Genomic DNA, 16,145 nt, shown 5'->3' on the forward strand with positions numbered 1-16,145 from the left:
ACACAAGGACACCTGCTCCATGGAGAAATCATGGAAATGTGGAGACTGTGGGAAGGGATTCAGTTCCCCGTCTGATCAAGAAATCCATCATCACAGTCACACTGGGATGAGACCATTCACCTGCTCAGTGTATGGCCATGGTTTCACTCAGTCATCTGATTTGCTGAAACTCCAGCGAGTTCACACTGGGGAAGTGTGGGAAGGAATTTACTCAGTCATTTGAATTTCGAGTTCGCAAGTGACTGCAGGGGTTGGGTTCTACTGTTATTACTGCTGTTAATCACATCCTGACTGAATCTTTTTCATTCTGTGAGTTGGGGTTTGTTTCTGCTGATGTTAACCACCCATAAAACTGGGCTGGAGTTTACTATTTTGATATTTCAAATAACAGTGTGTCGATACTTGATGTCTCCATGATAAGAGGAGACAAATTGATGTCTTGTTATCGACTGCTTCATTTTGCGCCTTTACTCCTTTCTAACTCTAGATTGTATCAGTTCTCAGACCTTTGGTTACTCTCAGGACAAGTCACAGTTCCCCATACCGTCCAGAGTGCCTTCCTTGATGTCCAGGGTAGGGGTAGCTTACACGCCCAGGATCACTAAACACAAAATCCAGTCTGTTAATTACTTACAGATACTGGAATTTTCGTGTGTCCACAGCATCTCTCTCAGCTTCAATGTGTGAATAGAGCATCACACCTGCAAAGCTGGTTTCAATTTAAATTTGAATCCACTCAGTAAATGTATTTTTTTAAATATCTACAAGTAAACCGATCACATCAACTAATTGTCAAAGGTTTACAGTCAACTAGATGGACACGTAAAAACATCATGGCCCAATAACACAGCTCGATATTCACAGGAGAAAGTCTCTTATCTAAGTCCTCGAATGTAAGTTGGTGAGATGAAAGACTGAATCTCTTTCCACACTCAGCTGGTAAATGGCCTCTCCCTGATGTGTTTCCACCGAAAGCATATCTGCATCCATTTCCACATTCCCCACATTTACAGTGTTTAGTCAGCTGGGCACACGAGTCTCAGAGGTTGACGAATGATTGAAGTTCTATCCACGCAGAGAACATGTCTACTGTTTCTCACCGCTGTGATTGGTGTTTTACCAAAGGCTGATGATAACGTGATCCTAATGAATCTGGTGAATCTCTCAAATCTTGACGTGATGTTTGGTTTGAGTTACCAAGCTGCAGATTCTCCCATTCTAATACCCTGCAAATGTAGGTTAAAAAAGTTGTCCCTTTAAGTACAGGTTATAATTCAGAATAGACAAATCTAGATTCTATAGGACATTCTGTCCCCTCCTGTCCCTCCAAAGATGTAAAAGCCATATTCTAGACACTCTCCCTCCATCCTTACTTTCTAAAATCAACTGCGAGTTACTTTCTCCAGGAAGTGCTGAATCTGGCTGGGTGCAATTCCACAGAAATTTGTTAACCTCTGGTGCTTCACCATTAGTCGACTCAGTGAGTGGCAGCAGGATTTCCACTGTGGTCTGCATCAAAGCCGAATCCAATCATACCTCCAAATGACATCCACAAACTTCCCAATTGATGTCACTGGACCAGTATCAAGATCAAGGGCAGTGGCTAATTTTTACTCATATTTACCCCAGTGGTACTGAGGACAATTATAACCCCTGAACTGCTGCCTTGGCTGAGATCAACTAACAGCCCAGACCAAGGACCGAACTTGTGAACTTCCCAGTCAGTATTGCAGAGTGTTCTAAAATGTGGGGGGTTGACGGAGGGTTGGAAAGAATATTTTGAAACACATTTTACTCCACCTTTAAACAAAACCTTCATCACACTGCACAATTATGAAATTTTTCCAAATTAAACAAGCAAGTCAAATGGATTATAAAAACAATGTGCCATTTTAGAAAGGCTCAAGTCAATCGAATAGACAGCTTTACAATCACAGGACAATACAGAAGGGAGCGAATGTTAATGGGAGCTCGGTTAGTGAAGTCCGCCGACACACTGAGAAAAACTGGACTGTTCCTTTAAGTATAAATCGGCAGAGATAAGAGAGTCCCTGTCCCTTTAAATAGCTGGCCCATTCCCCCGGGCAGTGGGAGGAGCAACGGCGCCCAACCTCTTGAGATACTGACACAGCAAACATCGCCGGAATGGTTCCCGCAAGTTCCTAAAGTCCTAAGAAATAAATTGCATCAGGTTAAGTAGAACAACTGAAAAGACTGCACACAGAGTCGGTGCTATGTGCTTGTGTGTGTGTACACAAAACACATCATTCTTAATCTTTGCGAGAGATAAGCTACTTTCTGCACCAGTTATTATCCAGCATTTTATTTCCTATTAATTACAATGTAATTGCAGAGTGTTTAATTCATTTACCAATTATTGATGACCCATTGTCTTGTGTGCTATTGTTTAGAAAGTGATGACAGAATGACCATTCCGTTACCAAGGTGACCAAATCTCTCCGCAGTATTCAGTGGGAAGGGAATTAAATCTTTTCTCTGGGATTTGGACGCTGTGGGAACATCGGCGCAAAATCACACGTTTAAATACGAAATGTGTCTGTTTTCTCACATGTCGACCGGCTGTGAGAAATGGAACTTTGAGTAAAAAATGGCTGTGCTCGTCCGCGAACCTCTCACATATCAAATGTGATCATCTCGCAGCAAGAATCATGCCCCTGGACCAACGAGCCGCCGACAGTGAAAAGCGCAGCTCTCAGATTCTGACGGTGGTGAGAAATGATATTATGGCCCATCGTGCATGTGCTGTCTCTCAGATACCTATCTAATTAGTGCCCCTCGCCATTGTACTGCAACTGTTCTCCTTTTGACGAATATATTATTAATTTGAGACATGACATGAGGAAAGTACAGCATCCCTGGAAGTAAAAGGGGAATTTGGCGATGAGGTGAAATGTGAATGTCAAAACGTGGTCAATCTGTAAGCCAACGACGACGAGGATGGGATTCGAACCCATGCGTGCAGAGCACAATGGATTAGCAGTCCAGCGCCTTAACCACTCGGCCATCTCGTCTCTGTTTTAACACATCGTCAGCCATTCAATCTCCTGCTTTTTGCATCCAATCAGAAATAATGTGCAAGAAAGTCCACTTCACAGCTTGCTCTGCCCTTGCATGCAGATCGACAATGACGAAAACTTGCCATGAGATTCTTGAAGCAAACAGCCTTCCATTGCTTCAGGTGAGTGACTGGAAGAGATGGTTGGTTTCTCGGCAGAATCACAACAAAGAAGATAAAATTTCACGTAGCGAGCTAAGTTGACCACGGCAGGACTCGAACCTGCAATTTTCTGATAAATTTGCGGCTGTAATGGAAATCAGACGCCTTATCCAGTAGGCCACACGACCTCTTCCAGCACCAGCTCTTGTGTTGTTGTGTATATTGTGAGCAAATTCAGGGCAACTGCAATATCAAGGAGTGGATTTAGGAAAAGATGAGCATATTTCGAGTGAATGAACAGATGCACTGCGATCTGGGTGCGCACCGGCGCAGGCAAGCCCAATGTAAATTGGAACACAGAGTTTAACAATTCGGTCATTGCAGCTGAAATCATACTCATTCTCAAACAATACAGGATGACCCGGGTTTATGAGAAAATCCGTTTTAAAGGGAAAGATTATGAACCGGAACTGACAACCAGCCCATTTAAACAGACACAGAATGATCCGGGACTGCAAGGACATCCCTTTTACCCAGATGCAGAATAACCCTTGACTGACAGCAGTTCCCTTTTAAAAGAATAAAGTGAGATTTCGATTATCCCTGAAGGCAATTGTGCAGTGGGGCTCAGGACCACGCGGGGCAGAGACTGTTATTGAAGCCACAGGTGATAATCAGGCAGGAAGGAGGGGGGGACGTAAAACCAGCCCAGTCTGAAATATATGAATATTTACATTTTAAGAAAATAAATGCATTTAAATTGTATTTTAAAAAAATGGAATTTGAGTTGTTTTAAATAAATAAATAATTGATTCATAATCTATGTATTTTTTGATTGAACGAAGGCTGTGTGACGAGAATAATTCCATTGGAAATGACGGGTGCAGTCAATAAATACCCAAACACAGTAAGCCCATGGAGGAAGACAAGCCATGAGGGAAGATGTGGGCTACAAGGGCGATCTTTTAAAGTCGCGTGTGTCTTTCTGTTGGATCTGACAGCAGTTGCTTGTGCTGTGAAAGAGGTCAAATGTAATAGAGCCCAGCGCAGGCAGAACAGAAAAAGTATATTTATTTTGGAAGTTAAAAATTTCGGATTATATATCAATATACACATGTATATATATATATGTGTAAACAAAGTCAGTCAGTCAGTCATGTCTTGTCTTGGTTTGATTTGATTTGAATTTGAAAATAAGGATGGAGGATGTCATCATATCACACAGCCCACACGCAAGCCATGCCTAAAATCGCTATATTTCAAACTTGTATATTTTCCCTTCTTTCAGATGTGGAATAGCAAAATCCCACAGCAGATTCTTCTACCGTCAGAGAGTCCACGAAAAAGTGTTCAATCAAATCAGTACGGTTTCAACTTGCATGTAATGCATTTTTCTCACATGACAGTAAGATCGCACAGCACGTTTGCACACACACTGGCTTACACAAACACACAAACAAACCAAAATTCCTGCACCCTCCAAAGGCAGTTTTTGAAATTTGGAATGTAAACTCCGGGTCAGACAGCACATCACTTTTAAACAGAGACAGAATGAAGCGAGTCTGATAGCACACCATTTTAAAGAGACAGAGAATGATCTCGGACAGACAGCACATCCCCTTAAAAGGGACACGGAAATAGAATGAATAAAAAGAGATAAATATGTAAAATTCGGCAGGTCGTGCAGATTCTGTGGAGGAAGATTCCGGTTTAACGTTCTCGCGGATGATCATTCCGATATTTTAGGAAAAAGTTAAAGATTACAGATTTTTTCAACAAAAATAGCGCCTGGAAAAAATACGCAGCGAGAAAGGTCAAATGGGAACGTCTGTGATACAGTGGAACGCAGGAGTGATGAAATAATAAATGGCACAATGGAGAAAGGCAAAGTGGGTGGTAATCGGGCAATAACGTAACAAAGGATGGTCCAGAGGAGGTGTTAGTGGGAATAGCAGAACCATTACCAGACAATGGCAGCGGTGCTTATCATCCGATACGTTGAACATAATGTTGAGGTCAGAAGACGAGAACATGCCTACAATATAGGGTGTCACCGCCTTTTAATCAGACCAGGCAGCTTTGCCAGCCCGGATTGATTTCCTGTCCGCTTTGAATTCGGCAGCCAAGGGTCGAATTCAAAAGGCAGCGTCTCTCATCTTTTCAGCTCGAGAGAAACAGGATGCACTCATATTCAGGGCAGAGGTGGAGATTGACGCTGAATGTATGCTTATCCCAATTGAGGTGAACTTATGCGTTCAGACAGGAAGATGTACTGATCAAGTGTTGGCTGGAACCTAACAAGGGTTTAGGTTACCCAACGAATCACAGAGCCGAGTACCTCTGAGATATTTTAACTTTACTCAGTTTGGCGGGTTTCACATTGCTCTGGGATTTGGATGCTAAGGGAATATCGGCGTAAAATCACACGTTTTAAGGTGAAATATGTTTGTTTTCTTACATGTCGAGCGGCTGTTAGAAGCGAAAATTTGAGTAAAACATGACGCGGCTCGTCCGGGATTTGGCCCGTGAACTCTCGCATTTCAAATGTGATCATTCCGAAGCGAGAATCATAACCGTGGACCAACGAGCCGCCGACAGTGAAAAGCGCAGCTCTCAGATTCTGACGGTGGTGAGAAATGATATTATGGCCCATCGTGCATGTGCTGTCTCTCAGATACCTATCTAATTAGTGCCCCTCGCCATTGTACTGCAACTGTTCTCCTTTTGACGAATATATTATTAATTTGAGACATGACATGAGGAAAGTACAGCATCCCTGTAGGTAAAAGGGGAATTTGGCGATGAGGTGAAATGTGAATGTCAAAACGTGGTCAAGCTGTAAGCCAATGACGACGAGGATGGGATTTGAACCCATGCGTGCAGAGCACAATGGATTAGCAGTCCAGCACCTTAACCACCCGGCCATCTCGTCTCTGCTTTAACACATCGTCAGCCATTCAAACTCCTGCTTTTTGTATCCAATCAGAAATAATGTGCAAGAAAGTCCACTTCACAGCTTGCTATGCCCGTGCATGCAGGTCGACAATGACGAAAACTTGCCATGAGATTCTTGAAGCAAACAGCCTACCAGCACTTCAGGTGAGTGACTGGAAGAGATGGTTGTTTTCTCGGCAGAATCACAACAAGAAGATAAAATTTCACGTAGCGAGCTAAGTTGACCGCGCAGGACTCGAACCTGCAATTTTCTGATATATTTGCTGTTGTAATCGAAGTCAGACGCCTTATCCATTAGGCCACACGGTCTCTGCCATATCGGCTCTTGTGTTGTTGTGTATATTGCGAGCAAATTCCGGGCAACTGCAATATCAAGGAGTGGATTTAGGAAAAGAGGAGCATATTTCGAATGAATGAACAGATGCACTGCGATCTGGGTGCTCACCGGAACAGGCAACCCCAATGCAAATTGGACACAACAGTTTAACAATTCGGTCATTGCAGCTGAAGTCAAACACCTTCTCAAACTATACAGGATGTCCCGGGTTTATGAGAAAAAGGGAAAGATTATGAACCGGAACTGACAACCAGCCCATTGAAACAGACACAGAATGATCCGGGACAGCAAGGACATCCCTTTCACCCAGATGCAGAATGACCCTTGACTGACAGCAGTTCCATTTTAAAAGAATAAAGTGAGATTTCTATCATCCCTGCAGTGGGGCTCAGGACCCTGCGGGCCAGAGACGGTTCTTGAAGCCACAGGAAATCGACTGGCAGGAAGGAGGGAGGGACGTAAAACCAGCCCACACTGGAACATATATATATTTGACATTTTAAGAAAATAATTACATTTAAATTTTATTTTAAACTCATTGAATTTGATTTTTTTGAAATAAATAAATGATTGAATCGTTAGCTGGATATCTTTTTTGATAGAACGAAGGCTGTGTGAGCAGAAGAATTTCATTGGAAATGAGGGGTGCAGTCAATAAATACCATAACACAGTAAGCCCATGGTGGAAGACAAGCCACGATGGAAGATGTGGGCTACAAAGTCGATCTTTTAAAGTCGCGTGTGTCTTTCAGCTGGATCTGACAGCAGCTTCTTGTGCTGTTGAAAGAGGTCAAATGAAATAGAGCCAATGTCGACAGAACAGAAAAAGCACATTTATTGTGAAAGTTAAAAAGTTCAGATTGAATTCATGTGTACATATATATATACACATGTATAAACACAGTCTGTCAGTGAGTTATGTCTTGTCTTGTCTTGATTTGATTTGATTTGAATTTCAAAATACGGGTGGAGGATGTCATCATGTAACATAGCCCACACGCAAGCCCTGGCTAAAATCGCTATATTTCTAACTTGTGTATTTCCCCTTCATTCAGATGTGGAATAGCAAAATCCCACAGCAGATTCTTCTACCGTCAGAAAGTCCACGAAGGAGTGTTCAATGAAATCAGTATGGCTTCAAGTTGCAAGCAATGCATTTTTCTCACATGACATGAAATGCACAGTAAGATCGCACACACGTTTGAACACACTCTGGCTTACACAAACAAAAAAACAAACTAAAATTCCTGCACCCTCCAAAGGCAGTTTTTGAAATTTGAAATTTCAAATGCGGGACAGACAGTACATCGCTTTTAAACAGACACAGATGCGGGACTGATAGCACACCATTTTAAACAGATAGAGAATGATGTCGGACAGACAGCACATCCCCTTAAAAGGGACACGGCAACAGAATGAATAAAAACAGATCAATATGTAAAACTCAGCAGGTCGTGCAGATTCTGCGGATGAAGAACCCCGTTTCAGTTCTGTCGGATAATCATTCCTATATTTTAGGAAAAAGTTCAAGAATACAGATTTTTTCAACTAAAATAGCGCCTGGAAAAAAATACGCAGCGAAACGTCTGTGATACATTGGAAAGCAGGAGTGATTAAATAATAAATGGCACAATGGAGTAAGGCAAATTGGGTGGTAATCGGGCAATAACGTAACAAAGGATGGTCCAGAGGAGGTGTTAGTGGGAATAGCAGAACCATTACCAGACAATGGGAGCGGTGCTTATCATCCGATACGTTGAACATAATGTTGAGGGCAGAAGACTATAACATGCCTACAATGTAGTGTGTTACCGCCTTTTAATCAGACCAGGCAGCTTGGACACCCCGGATTGATATCCTCTCCGCTTGGAATTCGGTAGCGAATGGACTAATTCAAAAGCCAGCTTCTCACATCTTGTCAGCTCTAGAGAAACAGGACGCACTCATATTCAGGGCAGAGGTGGAGATTGACGCTGAATGTATGCTTATCCCCTGTGAGGTGAGCTTATGCGTACAGACAGGAAGACATACTGGTCAAGTATTGGCCGGAACCAAACACGGGTTTAGTTTATCCAACCAGTCACAGAGCCGAGTCCGTCTGAGAGACTTTAACTTTACTCAGTTGCGTGAGTTTCACTTTGCTTTGGGTTTTGGACGCTGTGGGAACATCCGCGCAAAATCACACGTTTTAACATGAAATATGTCTGTTTTCTCACATGTCGAATAAAAAATGGCAGGGCTCGTTTGGGATTTGGCCTGAGACCTGTCGCATTTCAAATGTGATCATCTCTAAGCGAGAATCATGCGCCTCGACCAACGAGCCGCCACAGTGAAGATGGTAGCTCTCAGATTCTGACGGTTGTGAGAAAAGATATTAGGCCCCTCGTGCTTGTGCTGTCCCTCAGAGACCTATCTAATTAGTCCACCTCCCCATAGTCCTGAAAATGTTATCCTTTTGACGAATTTATTATTAATTTGAGACATGACATGAGCAAATACAGCATCCTTTTCAGTAAAAGGGGAATTTGGTGATGAGGATAAATGTGAATGACAATCGGAGCAGGGGTGTGTCAAAGCTGTATTACAACACCGACGAGGATGGGATTCGAAAAAATCCGTGTCAGAGTACAGTGGAGTAGCAGTACACCGCTTTCACCTCTCGGCCATTTCATCTCTCACTCAGCGCAGCCTCAGCCGTTCAATCTCCTGCTTTTTGTATCCAAACATAAATAATGTGCAAGGAAGTCCACTTCACAGCTTGCTCTGCCCGTGCATGCAGATCGACAATGATGAAAACGTGCCATTCGATTGTTAAAGCAAGCAGCCTTCCTTTACTTCAGCTGAGTGACTGGAAGTGATGGTTGGTGTTTTGGCAGAATCACACCAAAGAATATAAAATTTCTGGCAGCCAGCTAATTGACCGAAGCAGGATTCGAAGCCGAAATCTTCTGATAACTTCGTGCTTATAATCGAAGTCAATAGCCTCTGTCATCAGCGTCTCTTGTGTTGTTGTCTATATTGGGAGCAAATTCGGGGCAACTGCATTATCAAGGAGTGGATTTAGGAAAAGATGAGCATATTTCGAGTAAATTAACAGATGCCCTGCGATCTGGGTGTGCACCGGCGCAGGCAACCCCAATGTAAGTGTGAACGCAACAGTTTAACAATTCGGTCATTGCAGCTGAAATCATACTCCTTCTCAAACTATACAGGATGACCCTGGTTTATGAGACAATCCGTTTTAAAGGGAAAGATTATGAACCAGAACTGACAACCAGCCCGTTTAAACAGAATAAAAAATGATCCGGGACTGCAAGGACATCCCTTTTACCCAGATGCAGAATGAGCCTGGACTGACAGCAGTTCCCTTTTAAAAGAATAAAGTGAGATTTCTATCATCCCTGAAAGCAATTGTGCAGTGGGGCTCAGGACTAAGCGGGGCAGAGAATGTTATTGAAGCCACAGGTGATAAACAGGCAGGAAGGCGGAAGGGACGTAAAACCAGCCCAGACTGAAAGCCAATTTTTAAATATCGATATATTTAATATTTTAAGAAACTAAATACATTTAATTTTTTTTTTGAATTGAATTTGATTTGTTTTAAATAAATAAATAATTGATTCATAATCCATATATTTTTGATTGAACGAAGACTGTGTGACTGGAAGAATTCCATTGGAAATGAGGAGGTGCAGTCAATAAATACCCAAACACAGGAAGCCCATGGTGGAAGACAAGACACGGGGGAATCTGTGGGCTACAAAGGCGATCTTTTAAAATCGCGTGTGTCTTTCTGCTGGATCTGACAGCAGCTGCTTGTGCCGTGAAAGACGTCAAATGTAATAGAGCCCCGTGCAGGCAGAACAGAAAAAGTACATTTATTTTGGAAGTTAAAAAGTTGGGATTGGATAGAAAAATACATATAAATATATATATATATATACAAAGTCAGTCAGCCAGTCATGTATTGTCTTGTCTTGTCTCGTATTGTCTTGATTTTATTTTATTTGATTTGATTTGATTTGAGTTTGAAAATAAGGGTGGAGGATATCATCACATAACACAGCCCACACGCAAGCCCTCGATATAATCGCTATATTTCTAACTTGTGTATTTTCCCTTCTTTCAGATGTGGAATAGCAAAATCACACAGCAGATTCTTCTACCGTCCGAGAGTCCAAAAAGAGTGTTCAATCAAATCAGTACGGTTTCATGCTGCATGTAATGCATTTTTCTCACATAACAGTAAGATCGCACAGCACGTTTGCACACACACTAGCTTACACAAACACACAAACAAACTAAAATTTCTACACCCTCTCAAGGCAGGTTTTAAAATTTGAAATTTGAACTCCGCGACAGACAGCACATCGCATTTAAACAGACACAGAATGATGCAGAGCTGATAGTACACCTTTTAAATAGACAGAGAATGATCCCAGACAGACAGCACATCCCCTTAAAAGAGACACGGAAACAGCATGAATAAAAACAGATAAATATATAAAACACAGCAGGTCGTGCAGATTCTGTGGATGAAAAACGCGGTTTCACGTTCTGTCGGATAATCATTCCGATATTTTAGGAAAAAGTTCAAGATTACAGATGTTTCAACAAAAATAGCGCCTAGAAATAATACGCAGCGAGAAAGATCAAATGCGAACGTCTGTGATACAGTGGAATGCAGCAGTGATTAAATAATAAATGGCACAATGGAGAAAGGCAAAGTGGGTGGTAATCGGGCAAGAACGTATCAAAGGATGGTCCAGAGGAGGTGTTAGTGGGAACAGCAGAACCATTACCAGACAATGGGAGCGGTGCTTATCACCCGATACGTTGAACCTAATGTTGAGGCCAGAAAACGAGAACATGCCTACAATATAGGCTGTCACCGCCTTTTAATCAGACCAGGCAGCTTGGCCAGCCCGGATTGATTTCCTGTCCGCTTTGAATTCGGCAGCCAAGGGACTAATTCAAAAGCTAGCTTCTCTCATCTTTTCAGCTCTAGAGAAACAAGACGCACTCATATTCAGGGCAGAGGTGGAGATTGACGCTGAATGCATGCTCATCCCAATTGAGAAGAGCTGATGCGCACAGACAGGAAGATATACTGATCAATTATTGGCCGGAACTAAACACGGGTTTAGGGTATCCAACGAGTCACAGAGCCGAGTACCTCTGAGATACTTTAACTTTACTCAGTTGTGTGAGTTTCACTTTGCTCTGGGATTTGGATGCTGTGGGAACAATCGCCGCAAAATCAAATGTTTTAATGTGAAATATGTCTGTTTTCTCACATGTCAAGCGGCTGTGAGGAGCGGAACTTTGAAAAAAAAATGGCGGGGCTCGTTCAGGATTTGGCCCGAGACCTGTCTCATTTCAAATGTGATCATTCCTAAACGAGAATCATACCCCGAGACCAACGAGCCGCCGACAGTGAAGAGTGCAGCTCTCAGATTCTGACGGTAGTGAGAAAAGATGTTAGGACCATCATGCTTGTGCTGTCACTCAGAGACCGATCGAATTAGTCCCGCTCTCCGCAGTCCTACAAATATTATGCATTTGAGGAATATATTATTAATTTGAGACATGACATGATCAAAGTGCAGCATCCTTGTCAGTGAAAGGAAAATTCGGCGATGAGGTTAATGTATTTGACAAATTAACCAGGGGAGTCAAAGCTGAGCATAAATACGATGAGGATGAGATTCGAACCACTGCGTGCAGAACCAAATTGATTAGTCGTCCATCGCCTTAATTTCTCGGCCACCTCGTCTCTTATTCAACCAAGCGTCAGCCTTTCAATCTCCTGCTTTTTGTAACCCAACAGAAATAAAGTGCAAGAATGTCCACTTCACAGCTTGCTCTGCCCGTGCATGCAGATCGACAATGATGAACACGTGCCATTATATTCTTAAAGCAAACAACCTTCCTTTACTTCAAATGAGTGACTCGAAGAGACGGTTGTTTTTTCGGCAGAATCGCAACAAATATAAAATTTCACGCAGCGAGTTCATTGAGCGCGGCAAGATACGAATCTGCAATGTTTTGATAAGTTCGCGGTTATAATCGAAGTCAGACGTCGTATCCATTAGACCACGCGGCCGCTGCCATCAGCATACAATGTGTTGTTGTGTAAATTGCGAGCAAAATCAAGTAGTGAATTTAGGAAAAGATGAGCATATTTCGAGTAAATGAACAGATGCACTGCGATCTGGGTGCGCACAGGCGCAGGCAACCCCAATGTAAATTGGATCACAACAGTTTAACAATTCGATCATTGCAGCTGAAATCATACTCCTTCTCAAACGATACAGGATGACCCGGGTTTATGAGTAAATCCGTTTTAAAGAGAAAGATTATGAACCGGAACTGACAACCAGCCCTTTTAAACAGATACAGAGTGATCGGGGACTGCAAGGACATCCCTTTTACCCAGATGCAGAATGACCCTTGACTGACCACAGTTCCCTTTTAAAAGAATAAAGTGAGATTTCTATCATCCCTGAAGGCAATTGCGCTGTGGAGCTCAGGTCCACGCGGGACAGAGACGGTTAATGAAGTCACAGGTGATAGACAGGCAGGAAGGAGGGAGGGACGTAAAACCAGCCCAGACTGACAGCCAATTTACAAATATATATATATTAAACAACTTAAGAAAATAAATACATTTAATTTTTAATTAAAAAAAATTGAATTTGGTTTGTTTTAAATAAATAAATAATTGATTCATAATCTCGATATTTTTTGATTGAACGAAGGCTGTGTGACTGGAAGAATTTCCTTTGGAAATGAGGGGGAGCCTCTTATCAACAAAGGCAGACATTGATGTGGAGATTCAGCATCGCCACCAGTGATCCAGTGCAGTCTTCGGCCGCCTGCGAAAAAGACTGTTTGAAGACCAGGCCCTCAAATCTACCACCAAACTCATGGTCTACAGGGCTGTAATAATACCCGCCCTCCTGTATGGGTCTGAGGCATGGACGATGTGCAGAAGGCACCTCAGGTCGCTGGAGATATATCACCAACGATGTCTCCGCAAGATCCTGCAAATCTCCTGGGAGGACAGGCGCATCAACATCAGTGTCATCGACCAGGATAACATCCCAGTATTGAAGCACTAACCACACTCGAGCAGCTTCGCTGGGCAGGCCACATAGTACGCACGCCAGATGTGAGACTCACTGAGCAATGCTTTATGCGGAGCTTCTTCATGGTAAACGAGCCAAAGGAGGACAGCGTAAACGTTACAAGGACACCCTGAAAGCCTCGCTGGTAAAGTGCGACATCACCACTGATACCTCTGAGACCCTGGCCGCAGATCGCCCGAGGTGGAGAAAATCCATCCGGGAGGGCGTTGAGCTCTTTGAGGCTCGATGCAAGGAGCATGAAGAGCCCAGGCGCACGCAGCAGAAGGAGCGTGCGGCAAACCAGCCCTACCGACCCCTTCCCCTGACGAAAGTCTGTCCCACCTGTGAAAGGGTCTGTAGCTCTCGTATCGGACTGCTCAGCCATCAAAGAATTCACTTTGGGAGTGGAAGCAATCCTCCATAGGACCCCTGGACCTGATGGCTTATATCCTGTGGATACAACCAATGCATCCATAGGATATAAGCCATCGGGTCCAGGGGACTTGTCTGGCTTTAGTCCCATTATTTTACCTCATACTACTTCATTAGTGATAATGATAGTATTAAGTTCCTCCCTCCATATAGCCCTTGGATTATCCACTATTTGGATGTTTTTACTGACTTCTACCGTCAGAACTGAAACAAAATATTTGTTCAAAGTCTCTGCCATTTCCCTGTTCTCGATTATTAATTCCCCAGTCTCATCCTCCAGGAGACGAACATTTACTTTAGCCACACTTTTCCTTTTTACATACCTGTAGAAACTCGTACTATCTGTTTTTATATTTCGTTCAAGTTAACATTCATAATCAACCCTCTTTTAATCATAATTTTAGTCGTTCTTTGCTGGATTGTAAAAATGTCCCAATCCTCTGGACTCGCACGAGTGGATGATTGGCTGAGCATGACGGAACAGGTGGCCTAAAATTTGCTGCAAAATAATTCAGAACACTTGCACCTCAAATGACCTCCAAACAGAGCGGATTCCGTGCCAATGCCTACAGCTACTGATTCATGTGAACAGGGCTCGAACTTACTCAGAAGCAATTCAATTACATTCTTAATCCAATGATTTAACCACCCAGCCAAGGTAGCTAGCAGGTCGCATTTTATTAAACACACACTGAATGAAGCAGCACTGAGAGCGCAACCCTTTTAAACAGATAAAGACTGATCCGAGACTGACAGTGTAACAACTTGATGTCGCTGTATTAAACAATAGAAAGCGGGAATGGATGAATCGCATTCGGCGGGAATTAAATAATGTACTCCCTGCTTGTCTCAGCTAATCAGCTCGTTGGTCAAGGGGTATGATTGCCAATTATATAGCGAAAATAATGGAACCCTTAATAATGGAGAATATAGAAGAACATCTCGAAACCAAAAGTATAAAATGAATAATCAGCATGGATTTCAACAGGGAAAGTCCTGTGGACCAAACTCATAATTTTTGAAGAGGTTATAGAGAGGGTAGACATTGATCATGCAATAAGTGTAATGTATCTAGATTTCAAAAGACCCTCGCTATGAAACCCAATAATAGACTGCTAAGCAACGTCAGTGTATAAGCAGCAGAATGCATAGCGAGCTATCTTCAACACTAAAATCAAGATTGGAGATAAAAGGCAGATATTCATATTGGCAGAAGATGGGTAGCGGTGTTCCAAAAGGATCAATGCCGGAACCACTATTGTTCACAATTTATATTAACGACTTAGAATTTGGAACTAAAAACAGAATTTCCAAATTTGGCAATGATACCAAATTGGCGGAAATTTATACTGAGGAGGACTGCAACAAATTAAGGACAACATTAATAAACAAGCAGAATGGGCATATAATTTTCAATTAAGTTCCACACACATACATGTGAGGTATTACATTTTGGTGGGAAGAATATTGAGGTCACTTATTACTTGGCGCAAACGACTCTAGGTGTGGTCGAGGAACAATAGGATCTCTGAGTACAATTACACAAATCACAAAAATTGTGACAGAGTTTAGGAAGGAAGGATAAAGGTAACTAAGCAGTGGAGGTTATTTCTAGTGGTATAGAATTGCAAAAAAGGAAGGTTATGCTAAACCTGTATTGAACCACGGTTAGACCATACTTAGAGTACTGCATGCAGTTCTGGTCATCCTATTATAAAGATGATATAGAGGCACTTGGGAGGGTGCAGAGAAGAATTACACGGACGCTACCAGAAATGGGAGGTTATTCATAAGTGGAAATAATAAACAAGCTGGGTCTCTTTTCTCTTGAAGATTGATCTATAGGGGTGACCTAATAGATTTATCTAACATTATGAAAGATTTTGATAGAGTATTTACAGAGTGTTTTCACATGTGGGGAAGAGCATAACTGGAGTCCTCCATTAAAAGATAGTCAACTAGAAATCCAGAAATCAAATAGAGAATTCAGAAGCAACTTCTTTCTGGAAAGAGTAATGAGAATGTGGAACTGAAAAGCGTAAGAGTGGTTCAAGCGACTAGTATAGATACATTTAAGGAGAGGCTATACAAGCATATGAGGTAGAAAGGAATA

General features: G+C 42.3%; 2 non-coding genes across 2 annotated transcripts; both read right to left on the reverse strand.

Annotated features, from left to right (window-relative positions):
• Positions 1-2,950: 2,950 nt before the first annotated feature.
• On the reverse strand, positions 2,951-3,032 carry trnas-gcu (transfer RNA serine (anticodon GCU)). The gene has a single exon. It is a non-coding gene; the product is annotated as a tRNA-Ser (tRNA).
• Positions 3,033-6,028: 2,996 nt separating this feature from the next.
• On the reverse strand, positions 6,029-6,110 carry trnas-gcu (transfer RNA serine (anticodon GCU)). The gene has a single exon. It is a non-coding gene; the product is annotated as a tRNA-Ser (tRNA).
• Positions 6,111-16,145: the final 10,035 nt, after the last annotated feature.

The sequence above is a fragment of the Pristiophorus japonicus genome, unplaced genomic scaffold, assembly GCF_044704955.1.
Source record: "Pristiophorus japonicus isolate sPriJap1 unplaced genomic scaffold, sPriJap1.hap1 HAP1_SCAFFOLD_61, whole genome shotgun sequence".
Lineage (NCBI taxonomy): Eukaryota > Metazoa > Chordata > Chondrichthyes > Pristiophoridae > Pristiophorus > Pristiophorus japonicus.